At 31.8% G+C, this 11,452-nt stretch overlaps 1 long non-coding RNA gene across 1 annotated transcript; it reads left to right on the top strand.

Moving 5' to 3' along the window:
- Positions 1–4,969: 4,969 nt before the first annotated feature.
- Positions 4,970–5,875, top strand: LOC149552458 (uncharacterized). The gene is made up of 2 exons (XR_016353359.1): positions 4,970–5,537; positions 5,627–5,875. It is a non-coding gene; the product is annotated as an uncharacterized LOC149552458 (long non-coding RNA).
- Positions 5,876–11,452: the final 5,577 nt, after the last annotated feature.

Genomic DNA, 11,452 nt, shown 5'->3' with positions numbered 1-11,452 from the left:
TGAAGTTGAAGCTTAAAAATACCTATAGATTTTCCTAGTTAGAGCTTAGCAAGCCATTAAATTGAAACTCCAAATCGGTACAGCACAACAAGCAAATTACAAGCTCCAATGTCTAACTTACATATTTGTATTCTAGATTTAGATTTTTTTTATGGCAGTTACAAATGGAAATATGCAACAAATGGTGAGTTGTTTGGAAAAGAGAGGGAAATATTTTATTTTCAGGTAGTTTGTATTTGTAAATGCACCTGACGTTGGTTCCTGCAAACATTTTGCATTTGATATGAATGCATGGCACAGATCATGAAAACCAAAGTAAGATCCCATAAAGTGGCATATTCATTTCAAAAGACAAATCATTTCATTATAATGCAAAAGAAATGAATCAGAATGCTGGAGACAATCTAAATTGTTCATAATTTTGATAAAAAATGTTTAACCTTTTTTTTAAAACAAAATTGAAAATGCTAAAGGCAATCTTTGAAATCTTACCTAGTGGGGTGAGGGTTGCTTCCCAATCCTAAGCCCATAAAGTTGCAGAGTTATAGCAAAAATTAAATAGTAATAGTAATTCTATCATTCTAATGCAAGTAATTTAAAAAAACAAGACAAACGATCTCCAAATCTTACCTGCTCACTATTGGTTACCTCGTAGTCTACAACCCCCAAAAATAGGATAAAAATGTAATAAAACGAAAACATTAAAAGTGAACAAAGAAACTTAGCAATACAATTTAATGCAGATTAACAGTAATTGAAGTATGAAGGATGGAAGTAGATGGAGCACAATTTGCAATGGATTCTCGTTGTTAGGTTTACTGAAACCAAAGAACATCAAATATCTACAACACTCCTTAGGAAATGGTAAAATACATATAAGATAATAGGTTCAACCTTGAGCCGGTCACAATTTTGAAATATAGAGATAATGATACATGATAATCTTTAGAATCTCAAACCTAGTAAAAGATTGAGAAAAGAAAATGACGAGTAATAAAATGGGCGTCTGTAGAGGATCTATGCTTCTTTCATCTGCCATAGGAGACTTCACTGGCTTCATCATGTATCAATCAAAAGCTAAAATTGAAACAATATCCAGAGCACTGTCATTATAACCTAGTGAACCGAAAAATCTTCCAATTTCCCAGAGCAAAAGCATTCGTCAAATACACCAACTTAACATTTGGCCCCGCTGAGAAATTAATGGGAAAATGTAAAGAAAATCTATCGGCCCCGAGATTTGTACCGAAGCCAGCCTGAGGATTTAATGCAGCAATTAATAGTCACCTGTCCTCCTGAAAAGCTTGATAGTTGTTTTGCTTTTTGCTCTCTAGCGGCTTGTCCTTTCCTTTTTTATTGTTAATTTTTAATATAAACAACAAGTTAAACCACTGGAAAAATACAGCCCACCAATAGGAAAAAAGCAAAAAATCATATAAATTTCAAAATTGACATATCAAATACTATTGACTATAAAATATGCTATTGTTTTCTGAAATTTGAATGGACCACTAATGTTTATAACTCATACGAAAACAATAGTCTCTGCCCTATAATAATGTATCTCGATAGTGATGTATTCAGTCAAGTCTTTTGATAACGGTCAAGGTATAATTGAAAAAACCATATGACAGTCTTCCTTGCTATGTTCCGGTACATGCAATTCAATCTCCAGCTTCCATCAACTCGGATTTTTTTTTCCGGGGGGGCGGGGGAGCGGGGGTTATATTGCAGATGTGAGTCCCAAAATGGTTTGTTTGAAACTTGCTGCGAGACACACTTTGACCTCTCCGCTATCATATGTAGTTCGCAAACTTTGTTCATTCTTTGTAGATACGTCTTCTCTCACAATTACTGGCAACCACTCGCAGTGAGTCTCTTCCATAATGTTTGATCGATAAAATTGTTTCACGATTTTGTTCACACAATAAAAATCCCCGAACCATATTTGACAAGACCCTACGGCTGCGTTACACAAGCAATCACAGAGATACACACTCTCACATGTTTTCCCTGTCGATGTCGGTGCAGGGCATGAATGGGCAGGATTATCAGAAAACAATAGATATTTTGAACTTATGCCACTGGTTCCAATCTACATGTTTCTATTAGGCTCTATCGGACACCCTTAAACGAAGAATTAAATTTAGAAAAAAATCAACTTTGACTATTTAACACTTTTGATCTAAGAATTAAGCCTAGTATGTGATGTGTAAGCAGTTCTGCTCGATCATCATCAACACATAAAATATATTTACGCCGAAGGCGTTTCCTTTATATGAAGTGAAGGAGCTGTGTTTTGCAATCAACAGTTGACGTTTACCAATGAATGGTTGACCATTGAAAATCTGTTAGCCGTGGATAGATTGGTACTCGATCCGTAATAATACATTTGTTCGCTTTTTTCAAAGGTTTTTTTTGGTTTCTTTGCTGCCAACGTCGTGTCACGATACAAGTTGTAAACATTTATGATTTGACGTTAGGACTTTAGATCCGAATGATTTTTGAATCTTTATTAATTCTATTTGTCACTTGCGAAAGGAAGGTCAATCGTTCTGCTATCTCTCGATTGCACACGAATGCAGTGGAAGGCAAAGGCTTCGGGAGGGAAGGGTAAGAGGTTCAATTGTTTGATGCCCATAAGAAACTATAAGCGGCCCAGTCTTGACGTGCAAATGAACCATGTATATGAGGATTGCCCATCGACCCAACCTCTTTCACATGAATAGAGGGAATGACCATATGTCACGATTCAAATTTCGACATGTTTTTTATACAAATTTAATTGTATGATTGATCTTTTGACTAAGACTATGTATGACTCGACTTGAGTTGAATACTTTATAGACTTTGAGTAGAATTTTATCATATATGTTATTAGATGGTAATGTTAATTATTTTGTGATTTTGATAAGTTGTCATATGTTAAGCTTATGAGATATCGACATGACAGTAAAATTGAGATTTCATGTATATGTTTATATCTGATGATAAATGTTGAATGTTTAGAAATTTGTATCTAAGATGTTATTTATTTGTCATGACGATGATGTTACTGACTCAATGGATGATGTCGAGTTTGTGAGTGTGCAGGTACTAAAGGCGGAAGGGTGGTTGAGGTAGAGAAGTTTAGCTCCTTGGCAGGGTTGGTCCGGAATTTGTATGGTTAGCCGCACACACACACGTAGTTGTTTTTATTTGAATTTAAATCATTTGCTTTGAATTTTAAATTAATCTAGATGGATTAAAAGTTTTATTTATAATAATGTGGCGTAAATTGAAAAAAAAATAAAAAAATGAATGATTAATTCTTATTCTTAGAAATATTATAATTTATATTATAAAGCAAGTATTATACTTTCAAAATTACAAGCACAAATTTCAAATGGTAGTAGTTAGTCGGAAAAAAATAAAAAAATAAAAATTGTTCTTCTATTTTGAAAATGTTGGATTTAAGTTAAATGTGGAACGTTAAATAGAACTTAAAGTTTATTTAAAGTTCTTGAGCCATGTGGTAGCCATAGATTTAAATAAGGAAATTAATTGAGTGTTAACAAATTTAAAATTTAGGATCTTGAGATGGTTTAAAATTTTTGTTTAATAGAAGTGTAAGTTAATTTTTTTTGAACAGCCAAGTGTTATCTAATTACTTTTATGAATCATTCTATTTGTTGCCGGCTAAAATTATGAGGGAAGAACGATTTGTTTAAAAAAGAACTTAAAGAAGAACTGATTAAAAAGATTTGATAACTGCGAGTTCAAGAGAAAGAAAAGAAAACGTTTTTCATGGAGGTAAGGCAGATTAAAAAAGGGGCTGGCCGAATTAAATAGGGGGAAGGAAACGATTTTTAAAGGAGGAAGCCGATTTTTAGAAGGGGGACGTTTTTCAGCAAAATGGAAAAAAGATATTTTTTTTTTGCAGTTGAATGGATGCATGTTAAGAAACGGTTTTGGCTGTAAAAGAGGAGAGAATGGTAAAGAAAGGGAGATAGCAGTTTGACTAGTGATACAACTCTTGGAAAAAGAATTTCAGAGGCTCTGCGTGACCCTCAGGCATAGAATTTAAGGAAGACCTGCTTTAAAAAAAAAAAAAAGGTAAGTGATCTAATTTTCTTTAGCTAGAACATAGTTGCAGATCTCTGTTCTATTTAATTTGTGCAGCTAATGAGTGTGAGCACTAGTATTTAAGAATAAAAGATATTGTGTTTTATAGAACTGGATATATATATATATTTATTTATGCAATGCTGTATTAAAAACGTTTTACAGTGTTTAGTGTATGTAGTGCGGAAAGAAGAATGTTTTGTAGTGTTTGGATCTTGTTTTTATTTTGGATCTTGTTGCTATTTTTTTTAAAAAAAGAAGCCGTTAAACAAAAATTGTATTTAGAGTGACAATGGAGAAAATAAGAATTTAATTAGACAATTTAAAGAAACTTCAGTTTGAAGAAAAAGAGTGTTAAAATAAAGATAGCCGGAAAATTGAGATTTTATTTATTTTGTGTGTTAAAAGAAGTAATTGGGAAGCGATAGTAAGTTATGTGCATCTTGTGTTTGGATTTTGTTTTATAAATAGATTTGAAAGGCGGTGGTTTAAAAACAGAGATTGTTATTTCTTTCTATTAACCCATAGATCAGACTTTTGTTTGTTTATATGAATTGCATCGTTCGTCAAAGTTTTTTTTTAGCACTTTATTTTGAAACAGTACAGAGTACAATGTCTTTGTAGATATTATATTTCTTATATTTATTTTCTTGAGGAAAATCATAATAGTAGAAAATATAGCGTACTGTACAGATTTAAATTAACTTCGATTTTATTAGAATTGAACCATCAAAATCAACGATAAAAAAAAAATACACCAATCTAGTGAAGAGCTGTATTCTGAATAAAAATTATAGTTTCCAGTTGAAGCGTAAGAAAATGATCAATAGTTAGATCTTTTATAATTTATTATTACTAGCTGAAACTTTGCAGCACATGTATGCGTAGATATGATAAGTATGCAATTAATTATTTTATTTTAATTATATTAAATAAAATATAATTAAGTTATTCATTTGACCTACCTGTACTTCTTAAGGAAGTAAATTATTTTAGAAGGGTGTTGAATGTGGACTAAAAGGGGAGGGTAGAAAATTGAAGGTCTTATTATTCTTTCATTTCTACCTGCCAGTACTTTTACATTACACTGGTTATTTGCTTGGCCAAGCTTAAAATAGTTATGCATATGATTGAGATGCATTGGCTATTTATATTTGTTTTCCCTCTTCCACATCCTTGTGTATGTTTCTACTAGACATATGTGTAAGTAGATTAGGCACAAACGCTACACCAGATCTTTCCGATCCAATTGTGCCGAGTTGCTAGCCTTCTCGTGTCAGGGTCGGGTAGTTCTCCTAAATCGGAGAACCTCGGGGAGCTAACCACTCCATGGTTGGGCGGTAAAAGTGCCTGGACCACTCTTCCATCTCATGATAGCAGATGGACATTGTTTGATGGCTCGGAGACGAGATTACATGTAGATGGACACTAAGGTTCGATGGCATGTTAATTTTATATGGTTATGTTATATATGCTTTATATCATATGATGTATTAAAGATACATTCATGTTTGACATGCAGGTCGACATAGTTTTGGCAAAAGATGTTATGTTCATATTATTCATTTCCAACATTTATACCTTGCTTGGTATATGGTATCGATATGTGGTTGACTTTTTGTATGATCAAGTGTTTTAGAAAGAATGATGATATGTAATAATTATTGTGTTTCCAATTATTCTCGACTATTTGTCGATATGTATTGATTTTCCATCTGAGAAATGGATATTGAATATTTATGTGAATAAGATCAGCTTTTGACTTTTCAAATTTCTTATTTTTTCGCATCTTGGGGTTGTTTGCTTATCTGGCAATTGTTGTAGATTTCAGACTTTACACCATAGGTGATATAGGTTATTGAGTTTTCCTTTTAACCGGCTAGTTATATATATTTAAATTGAACATCACACACTAAGTATAAATTAATTTTAGAAAAAATAAGTCGACTTTGACTATTTAACAATTTTACTATTGGAATGAAGCTTAGTGTGTGATGTTTAAGTAGTGTGTGATGTTTAAGTCGTCTGGTTTAAAAGTCTCCAAGACTTTTTGAGAGAACCCATTTGGTGCATACCGTGCAATCATCAAATTCTAGAAAGAAACATCTCTTTAAGTGCTCTATTCCAACATATTACATGCCCTGAGTATGCTTCCTCCTTTTGTATATACTTCTATCTAGACATTAACAATTAATATATCTCTAGATTTTCATGACCTATTCGAAAGTCCCCATTTGGGCACAAGTTGTGAGAATGCTCGCAAAGGTTGTAGAATTTTGATCAACACCAAGCACTTGCATTTACTTGGAGGTATCTTCAACAAATGCATCTTGTCCAAATGTTCTACAACCCTCGTAGTTCAGTAGATTACAATATTTAAAAAAAATTAAAACCTTTATTTTAGAAAATCCATAATAAGCTAATCATGCTCTAGAAACCTATGCTTATTTGATGGGCCACCTTATCACACACTAAGGAATAAACTAAGCTTTGAAAAATAAATCGATTTTAACTATTTAACACTTTTAGTTTAGGAATCAAGCTTTAGTGTGTGATGTTTAAGTGCCAACTTTGAAACACTTAAAAAAACTAAAAACTTGTTTTTAATTATATTTCTTATTTCATAAAATTGTTATTGTAAAAGTTTTCTATAATTAAGAATTATATTTAGTCTTATGTTTTTTTTAACATTTTCATAAAATCATTTTAGATAGAAGTTTATAAAAGAAAGCATAAGGTTCAGTCTTATAGAATTGTTGCATTTAAGATATACATAAAACTACTATGATTATAAATTTGACTAATTTGATTTATTCTACTTTATAAATAATTTTTTTGTTTTGACAATCACATAATATCATATAGCAAAATTATTGTATTATTTGATAATTTTAAATGGACTATTTATTTGAGTAATAGCAAAAGAATTTAGATTCCAAATTTATTTTTCTTCACTTTATATGGTCTTTCCATAAATTCAACATAAAGAGAAACCTCCATTGCTTAGGTCCATGCACTCCCTTGTCAAATTCCACCAGTAATAAATTTGGGTAAGTGAGAATGTTGATTATTTTTGGGATTCTATACAAAGAGCATTAATAGATAACAGTACCTCCAAGGGTCAAAGTGTTAAAATCTCATAATGTTAAGAGATGTGTATCGCTAACTAGTGCAATAAACAAGTACCAAACATGAAGATCCATAATGATACATACCAACTTTGAAGCTCTTTTAGATGGAGGGCTTTAGAAATAATCACAATAAAAACAATGCGGTATGGTTTGTGATCTTCATTGTTAGTAGGTCTCAAGATGTATGCATTTTTAAAGTTTCTATTTTCCACCAACAATGCTTGAATGTGTGGGATGATTAGGAAGACATATTGGATATAATTGTATATCTATAAAAAAATTGAAGATCTCATAAATTTACCAAGGGGTCTCATTGTAAATTTATAATTTAAACCAAGATATAATACTGAAAAGAATGGACATCAAGACACATCTACATAATATGTTTTACAATATATTTATTCAAATTAAACTTTGTGTGCTAAGAAGTATATAGTTTAATGATCTTCAATAATTATTTAAATTCATGTCTATTTGTTGAAGTTTTGTAATTTTACTTGGATAAATCACACCAAGATATATATATATATATATATATATAAGGAGACATTACATATAATTATCTGAGTTTAATTAGGGTAATGAACAAACATGTCCCATGAAGGGACATGTCTATTCTCCCACTTTCTTAGAAATAAAAGGAGATACTACAATTGGAAAACACATACCACATATTATGGTAGTGCTATTACATTTGCAACACATCCCACAAATCTAGCATGGTATCACAACAGGTCATTTGCTAGGAATATTTGAAAGAATATTATAATGATAGCATGTGTTCAATTAACCAATGCCTTTGGCTTCCAATGCGGTAATAGGAGGTGTTGAAGGATGATCCAAGCTTGTGCATGAATAAATAGATTACAAACTTTAATGGAAATGACTATGACATGATTTGGCTATACTAGCAACCTTGCAATAACTATGATTGTATATCATTAAAATGTGGAATACATCATCCTATGCAATATCTTGGGCGATAGAAATTGCATCTTATTCTTTTCAAAATTTTTTGTTTTTGACGGACTGTATATCTTACACTAGCTCCAACAATTATGATATCTGATGGAGCCAAGCAAGTTAAATTATTATGCAATGTAAATATTTGGTATCTAAGTTGACTCCAAAAGTTTAGTTAAAGTCAAACTGCATAAAACCACCGAGAAAATCTCCTTGTTATCTATGATGACGATGGTTTGTAGTGGAATGATGGATGAGTAGAGGGCCCTTGTAAACTGTGAAGGTTTGAGTTCTTCTTCAAATCAAACACTCTTTCTGCACCTTCTATATGCCTATGTTCTATTTTGTATGATCTAGACAAGTAGATATCCTTGAGATTAATCATACTACTCAAGTTCTAGAAAATCGATGGTTGCAAACTTTCCTAATTGGAAATCAGTCCTCTTGGCGCTTTAAATTAAGTATTATTACTTTGTAACAATTACAAGGTCTCTTGTATTGTAACTTTTGGACATCAAAGAAACACGGTTGTGCATCTGAAAAAATTTCACGTGAAGATTGTGTAGATTCATTGCTCTATATCTGACGTGACTTCATGCAACATCATCAATTTTTGTAGCTGCTATGTCTCTGTGTAGCACTAGACTCGTGGTTCTCTATGTCTTGAATTCTTTGGGAACGAAAGAGGAAAAGGTGTGGTTTGGCTCTTCCAGGTTGATAGAAATATTGTCAGTGTGTTGTTAAATTATTTTTTTCATTAAAATAATGTATTGTATAGAACATTGTTGCAGGATCATTTGAGAATTCAATGTTGTTTTTTTATCAATATTGTTCATTATCTTGTGATTAACCTTTGTATGAAGGAGATGGGAGTATAGCTTTATATTGAAAGTAGATGAGAGATGTCTGACGTTGGATAATGAAAGTTCATTGGCAGTGATTGTTGGATTAGAAGTAAAAAAATCAATGAATATGAGAATAGAATATTCCTGTGTGAATATTCAAACATCGGTTCTCTTGTTCATCAAGTTAAACTGTCATGAATTAATAAGAGATTAATAGGACATCTCCAAGGTAGAGGAAAAGTACTATATTAATTATTCGACCCTTATGATGTTGAATAAAATATAATCAATGTGGTGGTTGATAGTGTAACACAAAAGGTTTTGAATAAATTAAATAACAAGGGTACATATATTTTCAAAATTTCTCCTTATTCTTAGTTATTCTAATATTAACATAATAATTATAATGAATTAATGTATGGAATAGGTAAGAAAATAAATTTATGTGGAATAAAATGAGAACTAAGGATTTCATATAAGTTTTGAAATATCATTCTCCTTATAAGTTAGTATGGCTAATTATTTATATGAATATGAATTCAGATATATACATAAATGTGTATGAATGTAATAAAATAATTTTTATTTCACATAGTCTAAGGAGATAATGATAAGTTATATGGAAAGTAATAAAATAATGAGATGAGTCTTTTCATTATATCTTCAATATTACTTTTGTGGTCAACCTTTTATTTGGAATTCTATATGTACTATGTGAGGCCTCACCTTGACCAGTCATAGTATAAATATTCTACTTTCATTTTGGTATTCGAGACTTTGACATTTTGATAGTTATTCGAGACTTAGATAGACAGTGGCTTGTTTATCCATTTATTTTGATATTTCAGTAGTGTTTGTAATTATAAAATGTACTAAGGCCCTGATTGTGTGTATGTAATGATCATACATATATAGATGCAGTTTTATGACATGAGAGCACTAGACTATAATGTTTTGCAAATGTTAATTTGATTATGATGATTTATGATATGCATACAAATGATTATGATGATTTATGATACACAGATAAATGATTATGATGATTTATATGATATGCAGTTAAATGTTAATTTGATTAGGATGATATATGATATGCAGATTTTTGTATTTTAACATTTTGAATATATTATTGAAAATATTAAGAAAGGGAATTTAATTGAAGTATGTTGATATGGATTTCGTAAAATTTGAAATGTTATGCATTTATGATATATATATTTTATATGATCTCCTTGGACTACTGATGCTCGAGTTTAATGTGTAGGAAGTGGAACTATGAAAATTCTTGGGGGGAAACAAGTTCCAAACCTATGTGAACACAGTTTAACCAAGGCGAATCTTTGGAAGATTCAAAAGCCTCGTTGTGAAAGTATTTTGTTTTGTAATGTAAATTTGTTTGTATGAGGAAATGTTTAATCATAATTTAGATGCATTAAGGACATGTCATGGTGAAGTGTAATGTATTTTAATGTGTCACTTGACACTTATATTTGTCTATGTGTTGATGACATGTCACCTAGAGTGTTGGTCAAAAGGTCACTTAATCTTAGTCCTTTCCTTTTCTTCCAATTAATGTTTAAGTACACCCACTTGGGAGAGAGTGTTAGGATGGGTCAACATCATGTTGATTTTCGAATTCAAACTTGTCAGGGATTTTAAGGGGCCTAAATGGGATCCTAAAGTGTCATTTTATTAGAAATAAGCCACCCTAATGGTAGTCTAACATGTTAGGGGCCTAAATTCAAACATCTTAGTGATTAGCTAACTTAGGGGACCCCTTAAACAATGCCCTCTTGAACCAATTCAAAATTTGGAGTTTCCCCATGAGTGTACCCTCACCATCCCACTTGGTCAACTTTCTTATTTAGGAGGGGAAACGATGTAAGCATAGGAGACTTGATATTCCTTGCTAAAATAGTAGTGAGAAGGCCTTATTAGAGGGTCTTGGCCAAATTAGTGGGTTGTTCACCCACTCTTTAAGTTTAGAGACAATTAGATTTTGGAGGAAGAGTAAGGGAACTCTACTACAACTATCATTACCCTAGCTTGGACCAAGGTTGGTGTTGCAAAACTATGCTTCATTTTTCTTTCTTAAGTATTGCAAAATAAATCTGCAAGTAGGGAGCACTTGTCAATGGAGTATGCATTTGCATTGTGGAATTTGGTATTGTGTTGTGGCCATGTGAATGTGTATTGTGTTCTTGAAGATTTCTTGGTTTTCTTTCTTGATTTTGTTTTCTTGTTTTATTGGAATGTGAATGTGATCATGGGTGTGAGGACTTCACTCACCCTTTTGGGAAGGGAAGAGAAGTCCAGGGTGAAGGGCATAGTTGGGCTTGAAACATAGTTGAGGACCTTGGAGTATGGGCTCCATTGTATGCCATTTTCATTCATATCTTGCTTTGGAGG

The sequence above is a fragment of the Cupressus sempervirens genome, chromosome 6, assembly GCF_028749045.1.
Source record: "Cupressus sempervirens isolate cs-2001-9-10 chromosome 6, ASM2874904v1, whole genome shotgun sequence".
Taxonomy (NCBI): Eukaryota; Viridiplantae; Streptophyta; class Pinopsida; order Cupressales; family Cupressaceae; genus Cupressus; species Cupressus sempervirens.
This window is presented reverse-complemented; position numbering and strand designations above follow the sequence as displayed.